This window comes from Nannospalax galili, unplaced genomic scaffold (assembly GCF_000622305.1).
Source record: "Nannospalax galili isolate Female #2095 unplaced genomic scaffold, S.galili_v1.0 scaffold2324, whole genome shotgun sequence".
NCBI lineage: Eukaryota > Metazoa > Chordata > Mammalia > Rodentia > Spalacidae > Nannospalax > Nannospalax galili.
Window position 1 is genome coordinate 417,365 of NW_008351545.1, and position 11,138 is coordinate 428,502.

Here is an 11,138-nt window from a genome sequence, read left to right on the forward strand (position 1 = left end):
GCGGGGCCAGTACCAGAAGCAGTGCTCCTGGGGCCCAAGAAAGGCACTGAGTTGGTCTGGGTGAGAAGGGTCAGGAAGCAGTATTGTTTCCCCAGCTGTCTGGGGCCCCAAGACTCGGAGTGGCTCAGGGCTCAAACTAGGAGTATAGAACGGCGAGGGGGGGGGGGGGATGGGTGAATGTGGCTTAGGGAGTCCCAGCGCGGAGAGCTGCGCTGTAGACTTACCCCAAGAGGCCTGAGGATAGTAGTACTTCTTAAACTCTTGAACTGTCCCCTTCCTTCCTTTCTATTTATTCTGGTTCTGGTGGTTCGTTCTCTATCTGAGTCGTCCCCTCCCTCTTCATGTTTATGTCTCCTCCCTACTGTAGTTCGTTTCGCATTCAATCACAGACTCTGAAAAGTAGTGAAAAAGAAAATAAGTCGCCTCTGATCTCATTTTCTTGAAATAACTACTGCTATTTGCAGATACCCTACCAATCTTTTTTTCTTCTACATAGGAACTTCAAAAAGGGGGACCATCTACTACTTACTCTTTTATTTAAAATAACATACCAGGAATCCTTTCGGTAAGATGAAGTGTTAGTTCCTCAGCATTTAGTTGTGAGCCCACGCCTTCAACTGCTGTGCAGCTCTCCAGCCCATCCGCATAGTATCTAGGACTCTTCAACACTGGCCTTTAACTCTCTCCCACAAAAGCCTCCAAATGAAAATCAGCTCAAAGCAGTCACTGTTCTTACAATGTGCTTTACTTAGTTTTCATTCTTCTCTCCACCCAGAATGTCCTGTTCCCAGTCCCCAGCATTTCACCCTCCCACTGCTCAGTGATACCTTTGCAGGCCCAGCACAGGGATAGTGTCCTTTCCCTGTAGCTCACGCATATCTCTGGTATAGTAATTACAGCTCTGTAACTGCTCTTTTGCTTCTTGAAGAGAAGCAAATCAAGTGTCTTCTTTTGTGTTTTCTACACTACTATGCCTGGCATGCAGCCAGCATTCCACTCCTAGATTAAAGGACTGAAAAGCTTCTTTAAATTATATGAAGTTGAAGATCAGCTTGTCAAGGTATCATGTAGGAACATCTTAGTTTAAAATGGTTTTTCAGATTTGACAAATCACCTGGTAGGGATCCTAAAATTTATATAGTGAAAACAAAACATTAGCCAGAATACAAGGTACTCCCCAGGGGCTACATTATGGCTATGAATATTTTAGAGAAAGGTCAAGGAGCAGATTACAGTCTAGGCAAATTGAGCTATAAACATAACCTGCTTTTTTGTGTGGTCTGGGGCTACCCTAGGCACTAGTGAGCTGGGATGTGGACTAAACCAACATGATAGGAAGGTTTGAAACAGCTCTGCCACACTATTTCTTGCTTTTTCCTGTTTCTTTCAGCCTGGTGTTATATTACAGAATGAGCTATGTCCTCCCCAAAGTACATATGCTGAAGCCCCTATTCCTTAATGTGACATTGTTTGAAAAGGTTAAATTAGGTCTTAGGTGAGACTCTAATACAGTAGAACTGACCCTCATAAGAGCAAGAGATAGCAGGACTGTGTACTCACAGAAAAAAGGCTATACAAACTGGGTGTGGTGGCACACACCTTTAATCCCAACACTTGGGAGGCAGAGGCAGGTGGATCTCTCTGAGTTGGAGGCCAGCATGGTTTACATAGCAAGTTCCAGGCCAGCTGGGGCTACTGGGAGATCCTGTCTCCAAAGAAAAAGGAAAAAAAAAAGCTGCACATGACATGACATGAAGACTGTAGCAAGCCAAGGAAAGAACCTCATCAGGGTGGGAGAGAAACAATTACCCAGTCTGTGTCTATAGTGTTTTGTTAAGGCAACTCTAGCTGATTGAACAGCGTGCTATAAATTCTGCTGTCTCAAAATGTAAAGTTAAGGGAATCTGGAACAAGAATTATTAGGTAACATAAGAATAAGGCATTATTAACTTGAATTTTGAGTATTTAAACTCTACCCTATACCCCCTGGGCCAAACAGCATCTTTCATGTACAGTAAGAAAAATTCATGCTGTGCTGGACAGGGGTAAAAAGAACATAAACTTCTCTGAGTCAGCTGAAGGACAAGCAAGAGATCTTTTAAAGGAGAAAATGAGGAAGCTTCTCTGTTAGAGTTTTAATACTGTTTGTCCTCTTTGAAACCTATGTTGGAGTCTAGTATCCATTGTGAGGTGTTAAGTGGGTAGAAATTTCATCAGAATATGGGGTTTAGAGATGGAGCCTTTGGAAGGGGATCAGAATTAAATAAGGTCATTAGAGTGGTTTGAACACTGGTAGCTTTATACACAGAAGTGGCAAAAAGACCAGGAGGGACAAACACACACACATTCCTTGTCTCCTGATGTGACGTTCTATGCTGCCTTGGGACTCTGCCAGTATGAAGGCCATCACTAGAGGTACCTTCCAGACCTGAAACCAGGACTATGAACCAAAATAATAAACCTCCTTTATTTACAGCATATCCAGTCTGTGATGTTTTATCATTAAAACAGGTAATGGATAGAGACATGTGAACCTAAGATATCACCTCCACTCGACACACGCAACTCTGGCTCCTTACCATTACCAGATTCCTGCTCTAGTGAGGTCTTCTTTGGCTGGGGCTGGACAGTTCAGTGACTTATATGGCTTTCCCAAGGGGGCCAATTTGTCCAAGAATATGTCCTTTCCTTCTGAACTGACTGTGTCCTGTCAACAAAGAGGATGATTGGGTTTGTCAGAATTTGTGATATCTTAAAGAAATTTAGTAAAACATATACAAAAGCATCTGTTAAGGACCACAGGCATAGAAATGGAGATAATTTTTATTCAATTGAAATGGCAGTAAGAACTAAGAGGAAGGCTAATCCTTATAATTAAGGACATTGGAGAGTGAATTATCTTACTTCTTCCATTGATCTTACAGAGGTCTAGGATGTGGAATGTTCCTGAAGGAATCATCTGGCCCCAATGGGAAATTCTTTATATTCATGCTATACAAAACTGTAGCCACTAGCAAAATGTGGCTGAGTACTTAAAATTTGGAAGTGTAAACTGAGAGAAAAATTAAATTTGAAAGTAGAACTCCTAAAATCTGAATGTCTCATATTTTTATAGTGATTACATGGCCAACTATTAAGTAAAATATACTTAATCCCATATGTATTTATTTACTTATTAAAATATTTCATTATTTTATGTGTATGAGTGTACTGAGTGCAGGTACCTTAAGTGCACCCATGTCATGCAATACCAGAAGAGGCCAGCAGAGGGCGTTGGATTTCCCAGGAACTGGATTTACAGATGGTTGTTAGCCACCATGTAGGTGCTGGGAACTGAATCTGGGTCCTCTGCAAGAGCAGTGCTCTTAACTGCTGAGCTATGCCTCCAGCTCCCACTTAATTTATTTTTAAGGCAGGGCCCTACTGTATAGTTCAGACTGGCCTGGTGAATTTGTGGAAATCCTCCTGCCTCAGCCTCCCAGGATCTAGGATTATAGGTATGCACAGCCATGCCTGGCTTCTCATTTTTAATAAAAGTATCAAATATTATGCAACTACTGGAGAATGTCATTCTTCTAGTGTCACATTATTGTTACTGTTGTTTGGGACAATGCTGTTCTGCAGTACCCTTGGTACCTAATGAATTCCTACTTGAACATATTTGTGGAAAGGGTAGCCCAATTTGGTGTAGTTTTGACTGTTTACAAGTTTCTTTTCCTCATGTAGTTTTCCTGTACTTTCCTACTGATGCTAGCCTTCCAAACTGAGAGAGACTCAGTCCCTTTAAAGTTTCTTCAAACACATTTTAGTTTTATGACTCCGGGAGTCCTGTCCCTTCCTAATCCTTGCACTTCTCTAGTGTGTGAATACTATTTTCTGGTACTTTTTCTTATGCCTTTTGTTTTGACTTGGCACAGAAACCCTGACTGTTCACAGGCCAAATACCCAGCCAACACACCTCCGCTCGGGGCTCATTGAGCTCTTTTTCCAGATCCTCCAGCACAGTCACAGCCTCCTCTCCAGTCTCTGGACGATGTGCCTGCACCCATGCTTGAAGGTCCTTAGGGAGAATGCTCAGGAACTGTTCCAGCACCAGCAGGTCTAAGATCTGCTCCTTGGTGTGGCATTCTGGCCTCAGCCACCCACAGCAAAGCTCCCAGAGCTGGGCAAGAGCTTTCCGAGGCCCAGGTGCGTCCTGATAGCAGAGCTTCCGGAAGTGCTGTCTGCAGAATTCCCTCTCGTGGGACAGAATCCTGTGCCCTCCTAGGAACGCTCCTCTCCCTTAACTATAAAAAGTCCTTTTGTTTCTTCGGGCCATTCTGAGCCTTATCAGGGAGATGAATTCTCTATCTGGGATCAGTTCCAGGAGGACCTCTTAGATCTTGCCTCAAACACACCCCTAAGGTATACAAAATTATCACAGAGAAAGGACAGAAGCTGCTACAGTCATGCAAACTAATGAAGCAAAGCCTCCAAACCGAGTCAAACAGCGAGGTAGGTACACCGTTGGTTTGTGTGCTGAGTAGAGTAAGTTACTATCTAGGGTTCAGATTCTCATGTAAAACATTCGTGTTTTCCCGCACATGGCTGATGTACAGATTAAATGACCAAGGTATGCCAAGTTAGCACTTAAGCAACTCCTAAGAACCCCGCTTTGCCAGAAGGCTCGTGCATCCTCAGATGCACCGGTTGCTTGGTTCCCGGGGCTAAGAGATTGCAGGGGTTGTGCACCTACCCGGGAGGGGCTGAATAAATGTTTCCGGAAACGGGTCACCAGGCCGCCTCCCCCAGGGCCTTCCGAGGCTCGGCGACCTGGTGGACCCAGGACAGAGGGGTGTACGGCGGGGGCTGCTGCGGATGCAGCCGGCGGCCCCTCGTCCCCACCTGGGAGCCCGGAGGTGAAGGTACTCACCTCAGCCTAGGAACCGGTGAGCCCCCGCTGCGGGACATAGGCCAGACTCGGGCTCGGCCGCACTGCGCAGGCGCAGCGCGCACTTCCGGCCGCCCCAGCCTGCCCCCGGTCCCTGTACCCCTGCAGCACAGAGCCCGGCTTCTGTGCCTTCGTCTGGAGACTGAGGTCTGACTACCAAGTCAGCAGCACATAAGTAATGCATTCACAGCTTCTTAAAAACGCGTCCCCAGGCCTCCAGCTTCGGCAGGTTTTCCGGGACGTACCGCGCAGACACGCATTACCCCTTTGTCGGCTCCGCACAAACTAGCATTCTGTATCTTGCTTGTTTTTCCTCCTACCGATAGTTCTTGGATCTAATTCAACTGTGTATTGTGTGCCACTTTATTTTAGCTGACTATCCCATTGATGATCATGTAGGTTGCTTGCAGTTTTCCAAACGCTGTTGCAATACGTTACCGTCAGAATACATAATTTTTCATATGTAGGAATATATCCATTGTCTGTAACAGGGCGTTTTAAACTTCTTCACCCACGATGGCTTTCGTTTAAGAAATTTTCACACGACGTATATATAGCTATATAACTTAGGTATACAAATCATTTACTGATAAGTCATACATTTATTTTAAAACAATTCTTCAGTATACATGTAATTTTACCATCTATTAAAGATGAAAGCAAATTTGAACACTATTGAGATGGATGTACTTAATTGTTTTTACATAAAGAATTAAGTCTTGGCTGAATATTTGATATGACCAAACACCTTCAACATTTTTCAGAGTTGATCAATATTTAATTTTATGACTGACAGTTCTGAGAATGCCACTTTGCATAAATACATGGTATAAAATGTGCAAATATCATTGGGGATATTTCAGAAATTGTTCGAATTCTTCCCTAATCCCAAGCCAAAATTAATGTAATGATTTTGTTTTTGTTTTTGGCACAGTCTCATAAAGTCTAGGCTGGTTTCAAACTCATGTATCTAAGGATGATCTTGAACTCTTGATTCTGCTGACTACCTCCCAAGTGCTGGCTGGGATTACTTGTGTTCCACCCTGCCTGACCCACTTAAACCAGCAACTTAAACAGTAATTTTAAAAATCAAACATTCAAACACAGTATGACCAAAGATACACAAATTTGATGGTAAAAAATTATTAAGAATATTTGTTGTTCATAATTAAGCCATTATGTCTCCCTAAGTGCAATAAATTTTGTCCTTCACACTAAAGACTCTGCATTTCATGACATACTGAAGTCGCAATACTGAGCTCAGGTGTTTTAAGCAGATTTGTTGTCACTGTGTGTCTTAATGGTGTGAAGTGTTCGTGCCGTGTGTTCAGAACATCTGTAGTGAAGTCGTGTGTTGCAACACAGGCGAGTGCTTCCAGAAACACTTGAGATCTGTCACATGGCTGATTTTGAACTGATTCTCACTTGCACTGTTGTTGATTTTTGGTGCCTCCCCCATTTAGTTTTGTACTCCATATTGGGTTCTTTCAACAGTCTGTGGTCTGTATAAAATTGGTACTGTTTAAGTAGGGACATTTGTACATTTGTGGGGTCTTGCTTTTTGTGGCAGCGTCATACTTTATATTGCCCACCCTGGCCCCCAGCTCCTGATCTTCCTGTCTCGGCTTCCTGAATGCTGGGGTTCCAGGCGTGTTCCACCATGCCTAGCCATTTATATGTCTCACCATGAAATCTGCTGGCAATATTTGTACTTGTCAACAGTGTTACATGTTGTTCTTTGCCAATTTGATAGTTGAAAAAAAGTTTTGATTTTTGTCTTTTTTTTCTACAAATATTATTTAATGCTGTCTATGCAGGCATTGTTCTGGAAGAACTAGCTTTTTTTTTTTAATCCAAAATGTGTTTGCTGGGACAGTTTCTCACTCATCTTGATTCAGCGAGCTTTGAGTGCTGCCTCCTCTAGAAGGAACAGCCTTCTCTAAGCCTTGCTTTACCTGTGGGCCCACAGGCGACAGCGGAGCATCCAGGTCATGGCTAAAGACTGTGGTGATTTTACAGCATCTTGGGCATTTCACATCCATGAAGCAGGAACGTGGCTCTGCACTAGGTGTTTCCTCTTGTGTTTCCTCTTCTCTTCTGGAGATGGATGAAGGAGATCCTTTGTGAGAGGCATGTTCTTGTAGGGAGGTTGTCACCCCTGGAAAAGCTGAACTAGCTCTGAGCAAGACAATGCATGCTTACCTTGGTGGAGCTTATTGTGTGTGTTCCTGTGTTTCTGCATGCACGTGCGTGCGTGTTTGTTGGATATTATTTACCCTTCCCACTCCTTCCATGAATGAATGTTAGTGGGCTCAGTCTTGTTTCAGTGTGTTATCGTAGTTTCCCTAATATCAAGATGACAACAGTAATGCCATTCCCAGATAACATAGTTCCAAAATCCCCTTTTCACCTGGAATGCTTTCCTCTCTTACTAAGCGCATGGCTAAATTCCTACTCTACTTATAGGATGCAGCTCTCGTGTTGTTTCCTTTATGTTTTATTTATTTTTTAACTTAAAAAATTTTTTATTTATTGTTTTTATGTGCATACATGTATTGCCTCCATGTAGGTGAGTGCACCCATGTCGTGCAATGCCCGTGGAGGTCAGAAAAGGCTGTCGGATCCCCTGGGACTGGAGTTACAGAGAATTGTTAGCTGGGATTCAAACCCAGGTCTTCTGCAAGAACAACCAATGTTCTTAACCATTGAGCCATCTCTCCAGCCCCATGTTGTTTCCTTTAAAGGCCGACTCTCTCCTCCTTATACAATCTATAACAGTATATTTATTACATATTTACTTGCTGCTTCTGACACCAGACTGTCTCCAGGAAAGTAATAATCATGCCTGCTTCGTTCACTATTCATAGTGCCTTGCATAAATGATATATTTACTGAGTGATGAATGGTTCAGGAGATCCACAGTATCAGCACTAACCAAAATCCTTTTTGCTGTTGAGAGTTCTGAGATTCATCCTAAATTGGTTCTCCCTGAGTTGAGGCTGGAGATACATTTCACTTTTTGTTTAGCTAGTTGCAGAGCAATGTTGTCTCATGAAACATGTCTTGCACAAAAGCCAGGCTGAGGCCTGAGAATGAGCAGGCTCACTTAGGAATCTGCAATAGTGACTTTTCTGTTACTGTGATGAAACACCATGACCAAAGCAACTTACAGAAGGAAGAGTTTATTGGGCTTATCCAGAGGGATAAAAGTTCATGGCGGTGGGACTGGCATGACAGGAGGTGGGGTGGTAGAAAACTGAGCAATCACATCTTCAATCAGGCACACGAAGCAGAAAGACAAACTGGAAGTAGGAACAAGGCTTGTGAATGCTCAAAACCCACCCCCAGTGACATGCTTCCTCCGGTATGACCACATCTAAAGGTTCCACAACTCTCTCTAAACAGCATCACGAGCAGGGACAAAGTTTCAAATGCTTGGAGCAGCTTATGGGGGACATGTCCATTCAAACCACACAGCATCTGAAAAGTCAACAGTGTACACGATTCCCAGGAGTCCACCACAGGGTACAGGACCCTATTGTTTATCCCATGGTATAAAAATGCCAGGAAACCATATACCCAAAGAACTCATCCTATTGCAGAGACACTTGTACATCCATGTTTGTTGCTGCTCTTTTCACAATATCTAAGAGATGGAAGCAACCTAAGTGTCCCTCAACTGACAAGTGGATAATGAAAATGTGGTTCATTTATACGATGGAGTTTTACTCAGCAGTAAAGAAAGATGAAATCATGAGATTTGCAGGTAAATGGATGGAACTAGAAACTGTTATACTAAGTGAAGTATCACAGACTCAGAAAAAAAATCGACATATGTTCTCCTTCATATGTAGATCCTAGAACCAAACCCTGATAAATGAGTATGTATCCAGACATGAAGAATGTAGGGGATAAAGGGAAAGAAGGAGCTCAAGAGCGGTAGGACCATAGGAGAAGGGTATTACTAAGAGAGAAAGGGGGAAAATGGGGCACCTTAAGTGGGGAAACCATGATGGAGGGGCGAGACAATGTGAGAGATAAGTAATGCCTAGCTAGTTTTAAAAACCAGAGAGAACCATATTCTTCCAACAATGTACTGACAAATTATACATAGCAGATCAAGAAATATATGTCTAGGTAAGGTTTATCTGCGAACATTTGGTGATTGCCCAGATTTATCTACATAAAGGAGTAATTAAAAGTACCAGACTTGCGGAACTAACCTTCTTGATGTTTAACATCCATACTTTGAGGCCTATAATAATTTGGTCAGAGGGACATAAAGGACAGTTTTTGCTACTTGCCCTCCTAGGTCGACTAATTACAGGGGACTATGAGAATCTCTCAAAATGTCTTGTAATTGTGGTGGGTCACCTGTCCTCTTGATCAAGGAGGCCAAGGAGACCCCACCAGATGGACTTGAACCAGTGTCCAGTCTACAAAGAAGAGGGTCAACACAGAGGAATCATTTCCTCCATGCTTCCAAGTGAAGCCAGCCATGGCCGAGTAGGACATTTGACTTATCTTCACACAGGTGGAACTGGTAAAAGAAAGGAGCCAGGGGCTCCTCCCAAGCCCATGTGACCCCTGAGGAACAGATTCTCAAATGACTTTAAGAGTAAAATTAAATCGGTTTTATCTGGACCAACTGTATGGCCTTAAAACACCCAAAAGGAAACTATAACCAAAGATTAAGTGGGCCAACATAATTTCATAAGAGTCCATAAGAATAGCTAAAGGCTACATAACAAGCAACTATGCCAGACAAGCGATACCCTCTTTTGAGTTGTTGGCCAGGGTGACCAAAGGGATTCCCAGATAGTACCCAGCATAGAACTGGGAAAATGAACAGCAGACTCCAATCTTATCTAAAGGAATATTGACAACTGATTACTGCTAGATGAGGAAAAGCTGACCTTCCTAAAACAAGGGACTCTAGCTAGGCTGACTAGATTCACCAGATGGGCAAGTAGTGGGGAATGGCTGGGGGTGCCAACAACACAGCAGACAGCAGGGATATCAGAGTATAAGGGCTCTAGTGGGGGGAGGGAGGCTATGGGAGAGTGCTATCTGGGAAGTGGGTGTATAGTTGAATAAGATGGTTTGGGATGTTTTGTGTGATATACACATACAAAAAAAAAAAAACAACACATTTTAAAAAATGTATTATATTTGAGGAGGAAGAATGAAAATCTACATCATGTTAATTAGCAGGGGGGATAAACATTACCATTGAAATCTGCCTAATGACTTTATAGACATACACAGGCACCAAGGATCCAAGTGCAACCGATTTTGACTAGTAATAATCACATGCATACAGATTAGAGATGTGTGGGAGACAGGCTTGAGCCTAGGGTGAAAGTCTTAATGTCAGTCATACAGCAGGCCCAAGCCACAAGAAAAGCCTTGTGACATTTGCTCCCATTGGCAGATCATGAGACTGATGCCTAGATCTTGCCACTCCCTAATCACCACCCTTGGAATCCAAAATTGCAACACTTAGATATTGCAACAGTCAGGGTCACCTGGTTTCCAGGAATCCAGGCTCTGTAATCTAAAACTCAGTATGCTAATAAGGCATCCTACCCACTATTCTGTGATAGGACGTTAAATCTATTATGTTAATAGGATGCTAAACCTGTTATGCTAATAAGGTATCCTACTTACTGTACTGTGATAGGATGCTAAACCTGTTATGCTAATAAGGTATCCTCCTTGCTGTGCTGTGATTGGACCACTACCCTTTTGTAAGCTTGTGCCGTCCTGCAATAAACCAGATCTGTGTCACTGAACCCAGTCTTCTGTGTCTGAATGTGGCTCCACTGACACAGTCTCCTCACCAGCCACAGGGTCCAGGACTGAGCAGAAGCAGCGACGACAGAAAGGAGCACAGGGTGAGCAGAAGAGAGGCCTCAGCCCAGGGCAGGCAGAAGAGAGGCCTCAGCCCAGGGTGAGTGGAGGAGCAGCCTTGATGCCCGTGAGAATGGAGGAGCAGCTGCCGCTGGCAGTGACCACAGAAATGCATGCACCAACATCTCAGTGTCAGTAGCAAAAACAATGAGTCTTTCTGCAAGGAACAATATATTCTAAAATGAAATGGAGATCTTTTTTAAAGGTTAAAAACTCATTCAGTTTTGTGTCTTACAGGGCTTATACTGAATTCAATATTGTATAACTGTGTTAATTCAACTGTGGACCTAGAAAC

At 43.2% G+C, this 11,138-nt stretch overlaps 1 long non-coding RNA gene across 1 annotated transcript in view; it reads right to left on the minus strand.

Moving 5' to 3' along the window:
• The window catches only part of LOC103746329, a 17,281-nt gene extending 12,607 nt beyond the window's left edge, over positions 1-4,674 (minus strand). Inside the window, exons 1-5 of the long non-coding RNA XR_001872815.1 lie at positions 4,659-4,674; positions 3,955-4,281; positions 3,738-3,744; positions 2,580-2,696; positions 260-285 (exon numbers count right to left, since the gene is read on the minus strand). This is a non-coding gene — a long non-coding RNA (zinc finger and SCAN domain-containing protein 16). The remainder of the gene's footprint in view (positions 1-259; positions 286-2,579; positions 2,697-3,737; positions 3,745-3,954; positions 4,282-4,658) is intronic.
• Positions 4,675-11,138: the final 6,464 nt, after the last annotated feature.